Source organism: Pelodiscus sinensis, chromosome 6, assembly GCF_049634645.1.
Source record: "Pelodiscus sinensis isolate JC-2024 chromosome 6, ASM4963464v1, whole genome shotgun sequence".
Lineage (NCBI taxonomy): Eukaryota > Metazoa > Chordata > Testudines > Trionychidae > Pelodiscus > Pelodiscus sinensis.
Window position 1 is genome coordinate 121,421,969 of NC_134716.1, and position 15,329 is coordinate 121,437,297.

General features: G+C 66.9%; 7 non-coding genes across 7 annotated transcripts; all 7 read left to right on the plus strand.

The window, feature by feature from the left end:
* Positions 1-2,440: 2,440 nt before the first annotated feature.
* On the plus strand, positions 2,441-2,512 carry TRNAP-AGG (transfer RNA proline (anticodon AGG)). Its single transcript has one exon. It is a non-coding gene; the product is annotated as a tRNA-Pro (tRNA).
* A 1,898-nt stretch (positions 2,513-4,410) lies between these two features.
* Positions 4,411-4,482, plus strand: TRNAP-AGG (transfer RNA proline (anticodon AGG)). The gene has a single exon. It is a non-coding gene; the product is annotated as a tRNA-Pro (tRNA).
* A 1,894-nt stretch (positions 4,483-6,376) lies between these two features.
* On the plus strand, positions 6,377-6,448 carry TRNAP-AGG (transfer RNA proline (anticodon AGG)). Its single transcript has one exon. It is a non-coding gene; the product is annotated as a tRNA-Pro (tRNA).
* Positions 6,449-8,342: 1,894 nt separating this feature from the next.
* Positions 8,343-8,414, plus strand: TRNAP-AGG (transfer RNA proline (anticodon AGG)). The gene has a single exon. It is a non-coding gene; the product is annotated as a tRNA-Pro (tRNA).
* Positions 8,415-10,312: 1,898 nt separating this feature from the next.
* On the plus strand, positions 10,313-10,384 carry TRNAP-AGG (transfer RNA proline (anticodon AGG)). The gene has a single exon. It is a non-coding gene; the product is annotated as a tRNA-Pro (tRNA).
* Positions 10,385-12,278: 1,894 nt separating this feature from the next.
* On the plus strand, positions 12,279-12,350 carry TRNAP-AGG (transfer RNA proline (anticodon AGG)). Its single transcript has one exon. It is a non-coding gene; the product is annotated as a tRNA-Pro (tRNA).
* Positions 12,351-14,244: 1,894 nt separating this feature from the next.
* TRNAP-AGG (transfer RNA proline (anticodon AGG)) lies at positions 14,245-14,316 on the plus strand. The gene has a single exon. It is a non-coding gene; the product is annotated as a tRNA-Pro (tRNA).
* Positions 14,317-15,329: the final 1,013 nt, after the last annotated feature.

Here is a 15,329-nt window from a genome sequence, read left to right on the forward strand (position 1 = left end):
CCCGGCTCTCGGGGGACAGCCCCCGCCCCCCCCCCCCGGGCGTGGCGCACTCGGAGCGCCGTTCGGGATGGGAGACGCTTTACAGCCTGCTTGATCTCGGGCCAGAAGCTTGAGGACGAGCAGCCAGGCCAAAGGCGGCCCGGTGCTCTCGGGGCGGCAGAGGCCCAGCGCCGAGCTCCCGGACGAGGCCCGGCCAACGAGCGTGCTTGCCGGTGTCCCGGGCCTACTTTGGCCGGCCTTTTCCTCCCCACTTGCGTGCTGTGCTGTGCCGTGCCGCGGCGTGGCGTGCGAGCCAGGTCAGGCCGCGAATGAGCTTTCTTTCTTGCTCTCGCAGCGGGATGGACCGCCCCGGGAGGCCAGCTTGGAAAGGTGCCCGGAGGCGTGGGCCTTTTGCGCTTTGTGCCTCCGGCTGCCTGCTCTTTCCGCCAAATTCGTGAGGCCTGCCAGGAGCCAGCTTGCCCCCAGGTCTGGCTTGTTGGTCTAGGGGTATGATTCTCGCTTAGGGTGCGAGAGGTCCCGGGTTCAACTCCAGGACAAGCTCTCGTCCTCTCCTGCTTGGGGCCGTCCCGCGCGCTCGGCTGTGGCTCTCCTCTTTCTTACTTCAGCCCTGCGGATAGGTCACGGGGCCCCCTCTTTGGCGGGAGCAGCGCCCCAACCCATCTTCCCGCTGGGTGCCCCGCTCGCCCATTCACGTTACGCTACTCGTGTGCCCGTGTCCTTGTGGTACTCCAAGATGCCGGCGTTGGCTCTGCGCCTCTCCTTCAAGCTCCAGCTCCGGGAGTCAGGCCCAGCCAACAGCGAGCCGGCCTCTGGCGGGAACGGCTACGCAGCGTAGTGGGCCCGTGGAGCAACATCCGCGCAACAACGAAGCACAGGGGAGGCACCCAGCTACCCTGAACGGTCGGTCTTTCCTGCCAAGCTGCCGCCTGGTTGGCGGGCCGAGGCGTCTGCCTCGAAAGGAGGACCGAGTCCTGCACGGACGGGGGGCTTTCTCACGCGACTGGGTCCATCTGGCCAATGGCTTTTCCACAGCCACAACAGTGGGCCCCCCTCCACGTGCTGAAGGTCACAGAAGGGGTCTGGCAGGCGCCTCCTCCCTTTGGTCTTCCGACCGGCTCCTGCCCTCAGGACCACGTCTGCTAGGAACTGACGGCTGTAGGGCTGGTAGGCCCGTCCCAGGAGAGGATGTCATCCAGGCGCCGGACTTCAGACGGCCGACGATTCCACCTCTGCTGCAAGCGTGCCCCGAGCACGACGCCATTGTTGCGGGGAACTGATTGCTTTAGCAAGGGGAGCACTCGCCTTCTATTTCTTTCTCTCTCTCTTCCGGACTCCGCCTCACAGCTAGCAGCCGCTTGTTCCTTTCCCGCTGGGAAGCCAGAACCAGGAGGCAGGCCGGGCGTGCCTTGTTGGTCTAGGAGCATGATTCTTGCTTTGGGAGCAAGAGGTCCCGGGTGCGAGTCCCGGACAAGCCCTTGCCACTTCCCGCTGAGCTGTGGCCTTCTTGCCCTTTTTCTCTCGAGCTGCTGCTGGCTGACGGTCTGAATTGAGAGGCGGCTTGAGCAGGGAGCTGGAAGGTGGGCACGGGGGCACGGCAAGCTGGTTGCCGAGGCATGGCTGGAGGAGGCGCGGCGGGAAGTGGTCGGCTGTGGTCCCCCATTGGATTCAACGGGGTGACCTGGTGGCCGGAATTCCTCCCGGCCGCCCGCAGTCCCCCGACGGGGGGGGACGGCGCTCTCCGGCACAAGCCCCGGTGGCAGGGCTTAATGGCTCAGCTCTAGCGGAGGCGGTGGGGGGAGGTGCTTTCTAGTGGGCACCCGAAGGCAGGGGAGGGGCCGAAGGGTCGGCCGGGGGAGGAGGCGGAGGCTGGGAGGCGGCCGGAGCCCATCTGCCCGCCGGGCAGGGGCAGACGCTGCCGCCCCGAGGCCCGCGGCGGAGCCGCCAGCTCAGCTGGAAAACTGCAGCCGCGCACGAGGCCCCCGGCTCTCGGGGGACAGCCCCCGCCCCCCCCCCCGGGCGTGGCGCACTCGGAGCGCCGTTCGGGAGGGGAGACGCTTTACAGCCTGCTTGATCTCGGGCCAGAAGCTTGAGGACGAGCAGCCAGGCCAAAGGCGGCCCGGTGCTCTCGGGGCGGCAGAGGCCCAGCGCCGAGCTCCCGGACGAGGCCCGGCCAACGAGCGTGCTTGCCGGTGTCCCGGGCCTACTTTGGCCGGCCTTTTCCTCCCCACGTGCGTGCTGTGCCGTGCCGCGGCGTGGCGTGCGAGCCAGGTCAGGCCGCGAATGAGCTTTCTTTCTTGCTCTCGCAGCGGGATGGACCGCCCCGGGAGGCCAGCTTGGAAAGGTGCCCGGAGGCGTGGGCCTTTTGCGCTTTGTGCCTCCGGCTGCCTGCTCTTTCCGCCAAATTCGTGAGGCTGCCAGGAGCCAGCTTGTCCCCAGGTCTGGCTTGTTGGTCTAGGGGTATGATTCTCGCTTAGGGTGCGAGAGGTCCCGGGTTCAACTCCCGGACAAGCCCTGGTCCTCTCCTGCTTGGGGCCGGCCCGTGCGCTCGGCTGTGGCTCTCCTCTTTCTTACTTCAGCCCTGCGGATAGGTCACGGGGCCCCCTCTTTGGCGGGAGCAGCGCCCCAACCCATCTTCCCGCTGGGTGCCCCGCTCGCCCATTCACGTTACGCTACTCGTGTGCCCGTGTCCTTGTGGTACTCGAAGATGCCGGCGCTGGCTCTGCGCCTCTCCTTCAAGCTCCAGCTGCGGGAGTCAGGCCCAGCCAACAGCAAGCCGGCCTCTGGCGGGAACGGCTACGCAGCGTAGTGGGCCCGTGGAGCAACATCCGCGCAACAACGAAGCACAGGGGAGGCACCCAGCTACCCTGAACGGTCGGTCTTTCCTGCCAAGCTGCCGCCTGGTTGGCGGGCCGAGGCGTCCGCCTCGAAAGGAGGACCGAGTCCTGCACGGACGGGGGGCTTTCTCACGCGACAGGGTCCATCTGGCCAATGGCTTTTCCACAGCCACAACAGTGGGCCCCCCTCCACGTGCTGAAGGTCACAGAAGGGGTCTGGCGGGCGCCTCCTCCCTTTGGTCTTCCGACCGGCTCCTGCCCTCAGGACCACGTCTGCTAGGAACTGACGGCTGTAGGGCTGGAAGGCCCGTCCCGGGAGAGGATGTCATCCAGGCGCCGGACTTCAGACGGCCGACGATTCCACCTCTGCTGCAAGCGTGCCCCGAGCACGACGCCATTGTTGCGGGGAACTGATTGCTTTAGCAAGGGGAACACTCGCCTTCTCTTTCTTTCTCTCTCTCTTCCGGACTCCGCCTCACAGCTAGCAGCCGCTTGTTCCTTTCCCGCTGGGAAGCCAGAACCAAGAGGCAGGCCGGGCGTGGCTTGTTGGTCTAGGAGCATGATTCTTGCTTTGGGAGCAAGAGGTCCCGGGTGCGAGTCCCGGACAAGCCCTTGCCACTTCCCGCTGAGCTGTGGCCTTTTTGCCCTTTTTCTCTCGAGCTGCTGCTGGCTGACGGTCTGAATTGAGAGGCGTCTTGAGCAGGGAGCTGGAAGGTGGGCACGGGGGCACGGCAAGCTGGTTGCCGAGGCATGGCTGGAGGAGGCGCGGCGGGAAGTGGTCGGCTGTGGTCCCCCATTGGATTCAATGGGGTGACCTGGTGGCCGGAATTCCTCCCGGCCGCCCGCTGTCCCCCAACGGGGGGGACGGCGCTCTCCGGCACGAGCCCCGGTGGCAGGGCTTAATGGCTCAGCTCTAGCGGAGGCGGTGGGGGGAGGTGCTTTCTAGTGGGCACCTGAAGGCAGGGGAGGGGCCGAAGGGTCGGCCGGGGGAGGAGGCGGAGGCTGGGAGGCGGCCGGAGCCCATCTGCCCGCCGGGCAGGGGCAGACGCTGCCGCCCCGAGGCCCGCGGCGGAGCCGCCAGCTCAGCTGGAAAACTGCAGCCGCGCACGAGGCCCCCGGCTCTCGGGGGACAGCCCCCGCCCCCCCCCCCGGGCGTGGCGCACTCGGAGCGCCGTTCGGGATGGGAGACGCTTTACAGCCTGCTTGATCTCGGGCCAGAAGCTTGAGGACGAGCAGCCAGGCCAAAGGCGGCCCGGTGCTCTCGGGGCGGCAGAGGCCCAGCGCCGAGCTCCCGGACGAGGCCCGGCCAACGAGCGTGCTTGCCGGTGTCCCGGGCCTACTTTGGCCGGCCTTTTCCTCCCCACGTGCGTGCTGTGCCGTGCCGCGGCGTGGCGTGCGAGCCAGGTCAGGCCGCGAATGAGCTTTCTTTCTTGCTCTCGCAGCGGGATGGACCGCCCCGGGAGGCCAGCTTGGAAAGGTGCCCGGAGGCGTAGGCCTTTTGCGCTTTGTGCCTCCGGCTGCCTGCTCTTTCCGCCAAATTCGTGAGGCTGCCAGGAGCCAGCTTGCCCCCAGGTCTGGCTTGTTGGTCTAGGGGTATGATTCTCGCTTAGGGTGCGAGAGGTCCCGGGTTCAACTCCCGGACAAGCCCTGGTCCTCTCCTGCTTGGGGCCGGCCCGTGCGCTCGGCTGTGGCTCTCCTCTTTCTTACTTCAGCCCTGCGGATAGGTCACGGGGCCCCCTCTTTGGCGGGAGCAGCGCCCCAACCCATCTTCCCGCTGGGTGCCCCGCTCGCCCATTCACGTTACGCTACTCGTGTGCCCGTGTCCTTGTGGTACTCCAAGATGCCGGCGTTGGCTCTGCGCCTCTCCTTCAAGCTCCAGCTCCGGGAGTCAGGCCCAGCCAACAGCGAGCCGGCCTCTGGCGGGAACGGCTACGCAGCGTAGTGGGCCCGTGGAGCAACATCCGCGCAACAACGAAGCACAGGGGAGGCACCCAGCTACCCTGAACGGTCGGTCTTTCCTGCCAAGCTGCCGCCTGGTTGGCGGGCCGAGGCGTCTGCCTCGAAAGGAGGACCGAGTCCTGCACGGACGGGGGGCTTTCTCACGCGACAGGGTCCATCTGGCCAATGGCTTTTCCACAGCCACAACAGTGGGCCCCCCTCCACGTGCTGAAGGTCACAGAAGGGGTCTGGCGGGCGCCTCCTCCCTTTGGTCTTCCGACCGGCTCCTGCCCTCAGGACCACGTCTGCTAGGAACTGACGGCTGTAGGGCTGGAAGGCCCGTCCCGGGAGAGGATGTCATCCAGGCGCCGGACTTCAGACGGCCGACGATTCCACCTCTGCTGCAAGCGTGCCCCGAGCACGACGCCATTGTTGCGGGGAACTGATTGCTTTAGCAAGGGGAACACTCGCCTTCTCTTTCTTTCTCTCTCTCTTCCGGACTCCGCCTCACAGCTAGCAGCCGCTTGTTCCTTTCCCGCTGGGAAGCCAGAACCAGGAGGCAGGCCGGGCGTGGCTTGTTGGTCTAGGAGCATGATTCTTGCTTTGGGAGCAAGAGGTCCCGGGTGCGAGTCCCGGACAAGCCCTTGCCACTTCCCGCTGAGCTGTGGCCTTCTTGCCCTTTTTCTCTCGAGCTGCTGCTGGCTGACGGTCTGAATTGAGAGGCGTCTTGAGCAGGGAGCTGGAAGGTGGGCACGGGGGCACGGCAAGCTGGTTGCCGAGGCATGGCTGGAGGAGGCGCGGCGGGAAGTGGTCGGCTGTGGTCCCCCATTGGATTCAATGGGGTGACCTGGTGGCCGGAATTCCTCCCGGCCGCCCGCTGTCCCCCAACGGGGGGGACGGCGCTCTCCGGCACGAGCCCCGGTGGCAGGGCTTAATGGCTCAGCTCTAGCGGAGGCGGTGGGGGGAGGTGCTTTCTAGTGGGCACCTGAAGGCAGGGGAGGGGCCGAAGGGTCGGCCGGGGGAGGAGGCGGAGGCTGGGAGGCGGCCGGAGCCCATCTGCCCGCCGGGCAGGGGCAGACGCTGCCGCCCCGAGGCCCGCGGCGGAGCCGCCAGCTCAGCTGGAAAACTGCAGCCGCGCACGAGGCCCCCGGCTCTCGGGGGACAGCCCCCGCCCCCCCCCGCGTGGCGCACTCGGAGCGCCGTTCGGGATGGGAGACGCTTTACAGCCTGCTTGATCTCGGGCCAGAAGCTTGAGGACGAGCAGCCAGGCCAAAGGCGGCCCGGTGCTCTCGGGGCGGCAGAGGCCCAGCGCCGAGCTCCCGGACGAGGCCCGGCCAACGAGCGTGCTTGCCGGTGTCCCGGGCCTACTTTGGCCGGCCTTTTCCTCCCCACGTGCGTGCTGTGCCGTGCCGCGGCGTGGCGTGCGAGCCAGGTCAGGCCGCGAATGAGCTTTCTTTCTTGCTCTCGCAGCGGGATGGACCGCCCCGGGAGGCCAGCTTGGAAAGGTGCCCGGAGGCGTGGGCCTTTTGCGCTTTGTGCCTCCGGCTGCCTGCTCTTTCCGCCAAATTCGTGAGGCTGCCAGGAGCCAGCTTGTCCCCAGGTCTGGCTTGTTGGTCTAGGGGTATGATTCTCGCTTAGGGTGCGAGAGGTCCCGGGTTCAACTCCCGGACAAGCCCTGGTCCTCTCCTGCTTGGGGCCGGCCCGTGCGCTCGGCTGTGGCTCTCCTCTTTCTTACTTCAGCCCTGCGGATAGGTCACGGGGCCCCCTCTTTGGCGGGAGCAGCGCCCCAACCCATCTTCCCGCTGGGTGCCCCGCTCGCCCATTCACGTTACGCTACTCGTGTGCCCGTGTCCTTGTGGTACTCCAAGATGCCGGCGTTGGCTCTGCGCCTCTCCTTCAAGCTCCAGCTGCGGGAGTCAGGCCCAGCCAACAGCGAGCCGGCCTCTGGCGGGAACGGCTACGCAGCGTAGTGGGCCCGTGGAGCAACATCCGCGCAACAACGAAGCACAGGGGAGGCACCCAGCTACCCTGAACGGTCGGTCTTTCCTGCCAAGCTGCCGCCTGGTTGGCGGGCCGAGGCGTCCGCCTCGAAAGGAGGACCGAGTCCTGCACGGACGGGGGGCTTTCTCACGCGACAGGGTCCATCTGGCCAATGGCTTTTCCACAGCCACAACAGTGGGCCCCCCTCCACGTGCTGAAGGTCACAGAAGGGGTCTGGCGGGCGCCTCCTCCCTTTGGTCTTCCGACCGGCTCCTGCCCTCAGGACCACGTCTGCTAGGAACTGACGGCTGTAGGGCTGGAAGGCCCGTCCCGGGAGAGGATGTCATCCAGGCACCGGACTTCAGACGGCCGACGATTCCACCTCTGCTGCAAGCGTGCCCCGAGCACGACGCCATTGTTGCGGGGAACTGATTGCTTTAGCAAGGGGAACACTCGCCTTCTCTTTCTTTCTCTCTCTCTTCCGGACTCCGCCTCACAGCTAGCAGCCGCTTGTTCCTTTCCCGCTGGGAAGCCAGAACCAGGAGGCAGGCCGGGCGTGGCTTGTTGGTCTAGGAGCATGATTCTTGCTTTGGGAGCAAGAGGTCCCGGGTGCGAGTCCCGGACAAGCCCTTGCCACTTCCCGCTGAGCTGTGGCCTTCTTGCCCTTTTTCTCTCGAGCTGCTGCTGGCTGACGGTCTGAATTGAGAGGCGTCTTGAGCAGGGAGCTGGAAGGTGGGCACGGGGGCACGGCAAGCTGGTTGCCGAGGCATGGCTGGAGGAGGCGCGGCGGGAAGTGGTCGGCTGTGGTCCCCCATTGGATTCAATGGGGTGACCTGGTGGCCGGAATTCCTCCCGGCCGCCCGCTGTCCCCCAACGGGGGGGACGGCGCTCTCCGGCACGAGCCCCGGTGGCAGGGCTTAATGGCTCAGCTCTAGCGGAGGCGGTGGGGGGAGGTGCTTTCTAGTGGGCACCTGAAGGCAGGGGAGGGGCCGAAGGGTCGGCCGGGGGAGGAGGCGGAGGCTGGGAGGCGGCCGGAGCCCATCTGCCCGCCGGGCAGGGGCAGACGCTGCCGCCCCGAGGCCCGCGGCGGAGCCGCCAGCTCAGCTGGAAAACTGCAGCCGCGCACGAGGCCCCCGGCTCTCGGGGGACAGCCCCCGCCCCCCCCCGCGTGGCGCACTCGGAGCGCCGTTCGGGATGGGAGACGCTTTACAGCCTGCTTGATCTCGGGCCAGAAGCTTGAGGACGAGCAGCCAGGCCAAAGGCGGCCCGGTGCTCTCGGGGCGGCAGAGGCCCAGCGCCGAGCTCCCGGACGAGGCCCGGCCAACGAGCGTGCTTGCCGGTGTCCCGGGCCTACTTTGGCCGGCCTTTTCCTCCCCACGTGCGTGCTGTGCCGTGCCGCGGCGTGGCGTGCGAGCCAGGTCAGGCCGCGAATGAGCTTTCTTTCTTGCTCTCGCAGCGGGATGGACCGCCCCGGGAGGCCAGCTTGGAAAGGTGCCCGGAGGCGTGGGCCTTTTGCGCTTTGTGCCTCCGGCTGCCTGCTCTTTCCGCCAAATTCGTGAGGCTGCCAGGAGCCAGCTTGTCCCCAGGTCTGGCTTGTTGGTCTAGGGGTATGATTCTCGCTTAGGGTGCGAGAGGTCCCGGGTTCAACTCCCGGACAAGCCCTGGTCCTCTCCTGCTTGGGGCCGGCCCGTGCGCTCGGCTGTGGCTCTCCTCTTTCTTACTTCAGCCCTGCGGATAGGTCACGGGGCCCCCTCTTTGGCGGGAGCAGCGCCCCAACCCATCTTCCCGCTGGGTGCCCCGCTCGCCCATTCACGTTATGCTACTCGTGTGCCCGTGTCCTTGTGGTACTCCAAGATGCCGGCGTTGGCTCTGCGCCTCTCCTTCAAGCTCCAGCTGCGGGAGTCAGGCCCAGCCAACAGCGAGCCGGCCTCTGGCGGGAACGGCTACGCAGCGTAGTGGGCCCGTGGAGCAACATCCGCGCAACAACGAAGCACAGGGGAGGCACCCAGCTACCCTGAACGGTCGGTCTTTCCTGCCAAGCTGCCGCCTGGTTGGCGGGCCGAGGCGTCTGCCTCGAAAGGAGGACCGAGTCCTGCACGGACGGGGGGCTTTCTCACGCGACAGGGTCCATCTGGCCAATGGCTTTTCCACAGCCACAACAGTGGGCCCCCCTCCACGTGCTGAAGGTCACAGAAGGGGTCTGGCGGGCGCCTCCTCCCTTTGGTCTTCCGACCGGCTCCTGCCCTCAGGACCACGTCTGCTAGGAACTGACGGCTGTAGGGCTGGAAGGCCCGTCCCGGGAGAGGATGTCATCCAGGCACCGGACTTCAGACGGCCGACGATTCCACCTCTGCTGCAAGCGTGCCCCGAGCACGACGCCATTGTTGCGGGGAACTGATTGCTTTAGCAAGGGGAACACTCGCCTTCTCTTTCTTTCTCTCTCTCTTCCGGACTCCGCCTCACAGCTAGCAGCCGCTTGTTCCTTTCCCGCTGGGAAGCCAGAACCAGGAGGCAGGCCGGGCGTGGCTTGTTGGTCTAGGAGCATGATTCTTGCTTTGGGAGCAAGAGGTCCCGGGTGCGAGTCCCGGACAAGCCCTTGCCACTTCCCGCTGAGCTGTGGCCTTCTTGCCCTTTTTCTCTCGAGCTGCTGCTGGCTGACGGTCTGAATTGAGAGGCGTCTTGAGCAGGGAGCTGGAAGGTGGGCACGGGGGCACGGCAAGCTGGTTGCCGAGGCATGGCTGGAGGAGGCGCGGCGGGAAGTGGTCGGCTGTGGTCCCCCATTGGATTCAATGGGGTGACCTGGTGGCCGGAATTCCTCCCGGCCGCCCGCTGTCCCCCAACGGGGGGGACGGCGCTCTCCGGCACGAGCCCCGGTGGCAGGGCTTAATGGCTCAGCTCTAGCGGAGGCGGTGGGGGGAGGTGCTTTCTAGTGGGCACCTGAAGGCAGGGGAGGGGCCGAAGGGTCGGCCGGGGGAGGAGGCGGAGGCTGGGAGGCGGCCGGAGCCCATCTGCCCGCCGGGCAGGGGCAGACGCTGCCGCCCCGAGGCCCGCGGCGGAGCCGCCAGCTCAGCTGGAAAACTGCAGCCGCGCACGAGGCCCCCGGCTCTCGGGGGACAGCCCCCGCCCCCCCCCCCGGGCGTGGCGCACTCGGAGCGCCGTTCGGGATGGGAGACGCTTTACAGCCTGCTTGATCTCGGGCCAGAAGCTTGAGGACGAGCAGCCAGGCCAAAGGCGGCCCGGTGCTCTCGGGGCGGCAGAGGCCCAGCGCCGAGCTCCCGGACGAGGCCCGGCCAACGAGCGTGCTTGCCGGTGTCCCGGGCCTACTTTGGCCGGCCTTTTCCTCCCCACGTGCGTGCTGTGCCGTGCCGCGGCGTGGCGTGCGAGCCAGGTCAGGCCGCGAATGAGCTTTCTTTCTTGCTCTCGCAGCGGGATGGACCGCCCCGGGAGGCCAGCTTGGAAAGGTGCCCGGAGGCGTAGGCCTTTTGCGCTTTGTGCCTCCGGCTGCCTGCTCTTTCCGCCAAATTCGTGAGGCTGCCAGGAGCCAGCTTGCCCCCAGGTCTGGCTTGTTGGTCTAGGGGTATGATTCTCGCTTAGGGTGCGAGAGGTCCCGGGTTCAACTCCCGGACAAGCCCTGGTCCTCTCCTGCTTGGGGCCGGCCCGTGCGCTCGGCTGTGGCTCTCCTCTTTCTTACTTCAGCCCTGCGGATAGGTCACGGGGCCCCCTCTTTGGCGGGAGCAGCGCCCCAACCCATCTTCCCGCTGGGTGCCCCGCTCGCCCATTCACGTTACGCTACTCGTGTGCCCGTGTCCTTGTGGTACTCCAAGATGCCGGCGTTGGCTCTGCGCCTCTCCTTCAAGCTCCAGCTCCGGGAGTCAGGCCCAGCCAACAGCGAGCCGGCCTCTGGCGGGAACGGCTACGCAGCGTAGTGGGCCCGTGGAGCAACATCCGCGCAACAACGAAGCACAGGGGAGGCACCCAGCTACCCTGAACGGTCGGTCTTTCCTGCCAAGCTGCCGCCTGGTTGGCGGGCCGAGGCGTCTGCCTCGAAAGGAGGACCGAGTCCTGCACGGACGGGGGGCTTTCTCACGCGACAGGGTCCATCTGGCCAATGGCTTTTCCACAGCCACAACAGTGGGCCCCCCTCCACGTGCTGAAGGTCACAGAAGGGGTCTGGCGGGCGCCTCCTCCCTTTGGTCTTCCGACCGGCTCCTGCCCTCAGGACCACGTCTGCTAGGAACTGACGGCTGTAGGGCTGGAAGGCCCGTCCCGGGAGAGGATGTCATCCAGGCGCCGGACTTCAGACGGCCGACGATTCCACCTCTGCTGCAAGCGTGCCCCGAGCACGACGCCATTGTTGCGGGGAACTGATTGCTTTAGCAAGGGGAACACTCGCCTTCTCTTTCTTTCTCTCTCTCTTCCGGACTCCGCCTCACAGCTAGCAGCCGCTTGTTCCTTTCCCGCTGGGAAGCCAGAACCAGGAGGCAGGCCGGGCGTGGCTTGTTGGTCTAGGAGCATGATTCTTGCTTTGGGAGCAAGAGGTCCCGGGTGCGAGTCCCGGACAAGCCCTTGCCACTTCCCGCTGAGCTGTGGCCTTCTTGCCCTTTTTCTCTCGAGCTGCTGCTGGCTGACGGTCTGAATTGAGAGGCGTCTTGAGCAGGGAGCTGGAAGGTGGGCACGGGGGCACGGCAAGCTGGTTGCCGAGGCATGGCTGGAGGAGGCGCGGCGGGAAGTGGTCGGCTGTGGTCCCCCATTGGATTCAATGGGGTGACCTGGTGGCCGGAATTCCTCCCGGCCGCCCGCTGTCCCCCAACGGGGGGGACGGCGCTCTCCGGCACGAGCCCCGGTGGCAGGGCTTAATGGCTCAGCTCTAGCGGAGGCGGTGGGGGGAGGTGCTTTCTAGTGGGCACCTGAAGGCAGGGGAGGGGCCGAAGGGTCGGCCGGGGGAGGAGGCGGAGGCTGGGAGGCGGCCGGAGCCCATCTGCCCGCCGGGCAGGGGCAGACGCTGCCGCCCCGAGGCCCGCGGCGGAGCCGCCAGCTCAGCTGGAAAACTGCAGCCGCGCACGAGGCCCCCGGCTCTCGGGGGACAGCCCCCGCCCCCCCCCGCGTGGCGCACTCGGAGCGCCGTTCGGGATGGGAGACGCTTTACAGCCTGCTTGATCTCGGGCCAGAAGCTTGAGGACGAGCAGCCAGGCCAAAGGCGGCCCGGTGCTCTCGGGGCGGCAGAGGCCCAGCGCCGAGCTCCCGGACGAGGCCCGGCCAACGAGCGTGCTTGCCGGTGTCCCGGGCCTACTTTGGCCGGCCTTTTCCTCCCCACGTGCGTGCTGTGCCGTGCCGCGGCGTGGCGTGCGAGCCAGGTCAGGCCGCGAATGAGCTTTCTTTCTTGCTCTCGCAGCGGGATGGACCGCCCCGGGAGGCCAGCTTGGAAAGGTGCCCGGAGGCGTGGGCCTTTTGCGCTTTGTGCCTCCGGCTGCCTGCTCTTTCCGCCAAATTCGTGAGGCTGCCAGGAGCCAGCTTGTCCCCAGGTCTGGCTTGTTGGTCTAGGGGTATGATTCTCGCTTAGGGTGCGAGAGGTCCCGGGTTCAACTCCCGGACAAGCCCTGGTCCTCTCCTGCTTGGGGCCGGCCCGTGCGCTCGGCTGTGGCTCTCCTCTTTCTTACTTCAGCCCTGCGGATAGGTCACGGGGCCCCCTCTTTGGCGGGAGCAGCGCCCCAACCCATCTTCCCGCTGGGTGCCCCGCTCGCCCATTCACGTTACGCTACTCGTGTGCCCGTGTCCTTGTGGTACTCCAAGATGCCGGCGTTGGCTCTGCGCCTCTCCTTCAAGCTCCAGCTGCGGGAGTCAGGCCCAGCCAACAGCGAGCCGGCCTCTGGCGGGAACGGCTACGCAGCGTAGTGGGCCCGTGGAGCAACATCCGCGCAACAACGAAGCACAGGGGAGGCACCCAGCTACCCTGAACGGTCGGTCTTTCCTGCCAAGCTGCCGCCTGGTTGGCGGGCCGAGGCGTCCGCCTCGAAAGGAGGACCGAGTCCTGCACGGACGGGGGGCTTTCTCACGCGACAGGGTCCATCTGGCCAATGGCTTTTCCACAGCCACAACAGTGGGCCCCCCTCCACGTGCTGAAGGTCACAGAAGGGGTCTGGCGGGCGCCTCCTCCCTTTGGTCTTCCGACCGGCTCCTGCCCTCAGGACCACGTCTGCTAGGAACTGACGGCTGTAGGGCTGGAAGGCCCGTCCCGGGAGAGGATGTCATCCAGGCACCGGACTTCAGACGGCCGACGATTCCACCTCTGCTGCAAGCGTGCCCCGAGCACGACGCCATTGTTGCGGGGAACTGATTGCTTTAGCAAGGGGAACACTCGCCTTCTCTTTCTTTCTCTCTCTCTTCCGGACTCCGCCTCACAGCTAGCAGCCGCTTGTTCCTTTCCCGCTGGGAAGCCAGAACCAGGAGGCAGGCCGGGCGTGGCTTGTTGGTCTAGGAGCATGATTCTTGCTTTGGGAGCAAGAGGTCCCGGGTGCGAGTCCCGGACAAGCCCTTGCCACTTCCCGCTGAGCTGTGGCCTTCTTGCCCTTTTTCTCTCGAGCTGCTGCTGGCTGACGGTCTGAATTGAGAGGCGTCTTGAGCAGGGAGCTGGAAGGTGGGCACGGGGGCACGGCAAGCTGGTTGCCGAGGCATGGCTGGAGGAGGCGCGGCGGGAAGTGGTCGGCTGTGGTCCCCCATTGGATTCAATGGGGTGACCTGGTGGCCGGAATTCCTCCCGGCCGCCCGCTGTCCCCCAACGGGGGGGACGGCGCTCTCCGGCACGAGCCCCGGTGGCAGGGCTTAATGGCTCAGCTCTAGCGGAGGCGGTGGGGGGAGGTGCTTTCTAGTGGGCACCTGAAGGCAGGGGAGGGGCCGAAGGGTCGGCCGGGGGAGGAGGCGGAGGCTGGGAGGCGGCCGGAGCCCATCTGCCCGCCGGGCAGGGGCAGACGCTGCCGCCCCGAGGCCCGCGGCGGAGCCGCCAGCTCAGCTGGAAAACTGCAGCCGCGCACGAGGCCCCCGGCTCTCGGGGGACAGCCCCCGCCCCCCCCCGCGTGGCGCACTCGGAGCGCCGTTCGGGATGGGAGACGCTTTACAGCCTGCTTGATCTCGGGCCAGAAGCTTGAGGACGAGCAGCCAGGCCAAAGGCGGCCCGGTGCTCTCGGGGCGGCAGAGGCCCAGCGCCGAGCTCCCGGACGAGGCCCGGCCAACGAGCGTGCTTGCCGGTGTCCCGGGCCTACTTTGGCCGGCCTTTTCCTCCCCACGTGCGTGCTGTGCCGTGCCGCGGCGTGGCGTGCGAGCCAGGTCAGGCCGCGAATGAGCTTTCTTTCTTGCTCTCGCAGCGGGATGGACCGCCCCGGGAGGCCAGCTTGGAAAGGTGCCCGGAGGCGTGGGCCTTTTGCGCTTTGTGCCTCCGGCTGCCTGCTCTTTCCGCCAAATTCGTGAGGCTGCCAGGAGCCAGCTTGTCCCCAGGTCTGGCTTGTTGGTCTAGGGGTATGATTCTCGCTTAGGGTGCGAGAGGTCCCGGGTTCAACTCCCGGACAAGCCCTGGTCCTCTCCTGCTTGGGGCCGGCCCGTGCGCTCGGCTGTGGCTCTCCTCTTTCTTACTTCAGCCCTGCGGATAGGTCACGGGGCCCCCTCTTTGGCGGGAGCAGCGCCCCAACCCATCTTCCCGCTGGGTGCCCCGCTCGCCCATTCACGTTATGCTACTCGTGTGCCCGTGTCCTTGTGGTACTCCAAGATGCCGGCGTTGGCTCTGCGCCTCTCCTTCAAGCTCCAGCTGCGGGAGTCAGGCCCAGCCAACAGCGAGCCGGCCTCTGGCGGGAACGGCTACGCAGCGTAGTGGGCCCGTGGAGCAACATCCGCGCAACAACGAAGCACAGGGGAGGCACCCAGCTACCCTGAACGGTCGGTCTTTCCTGCCAAGCTGCCGCCTGGTTGGCGGGCCGAGGCGTCTGCCTCGAAAGGAGGACCGAGTCCTGCACGGACGGGGGGCTTTCTCACGCGACAGGGTCCATCTGGCCAATGGCTTTTCCACAGCCACAACAGTGGGCCCCCCTCCACGTGCTGAAGGTCACAGAAGGGGTCTGGCGGGCGCCTCCTCCCTTTGGTCTTCCGACCGGCTCCTGCCCTCAGGACCACGTCTGCTAGGAACTGACGGCTGTAGGGCTGGAAGGCCCGTCCCGGGAGAGGATGTCATCCAGGCACCGGACTTCAGACGGCCGACGATTCCACCTCTGCTGCAAGCGTGCCCCGAGCACGACGCCATTGTTGCGGGGAACTGATTGCTTTAGCAAGGGGAACACTCGCCTTCTCTTTCTTTCTCTCTCTCTTCCGGACTCCGCCTCACAGCTAGCAGCCGCTTGTTCCTTTCCCGCTGGGAAGCCAGAACCAGGAGGCAGGCCGGGCGTGGCTTGTTGGTCTAGGAGCATGATTCTTGCTTTGGGAGCAAGAGGTCCCGGGTGCGAGTCCCGGACAAGCCCTTGCCACTTCCCGCTGAGCTGTGGCCTTCTTGCCCTTTTTCTCTCGAGCTGCTGCTGGCTGACGGTCTGAATTGAGAGG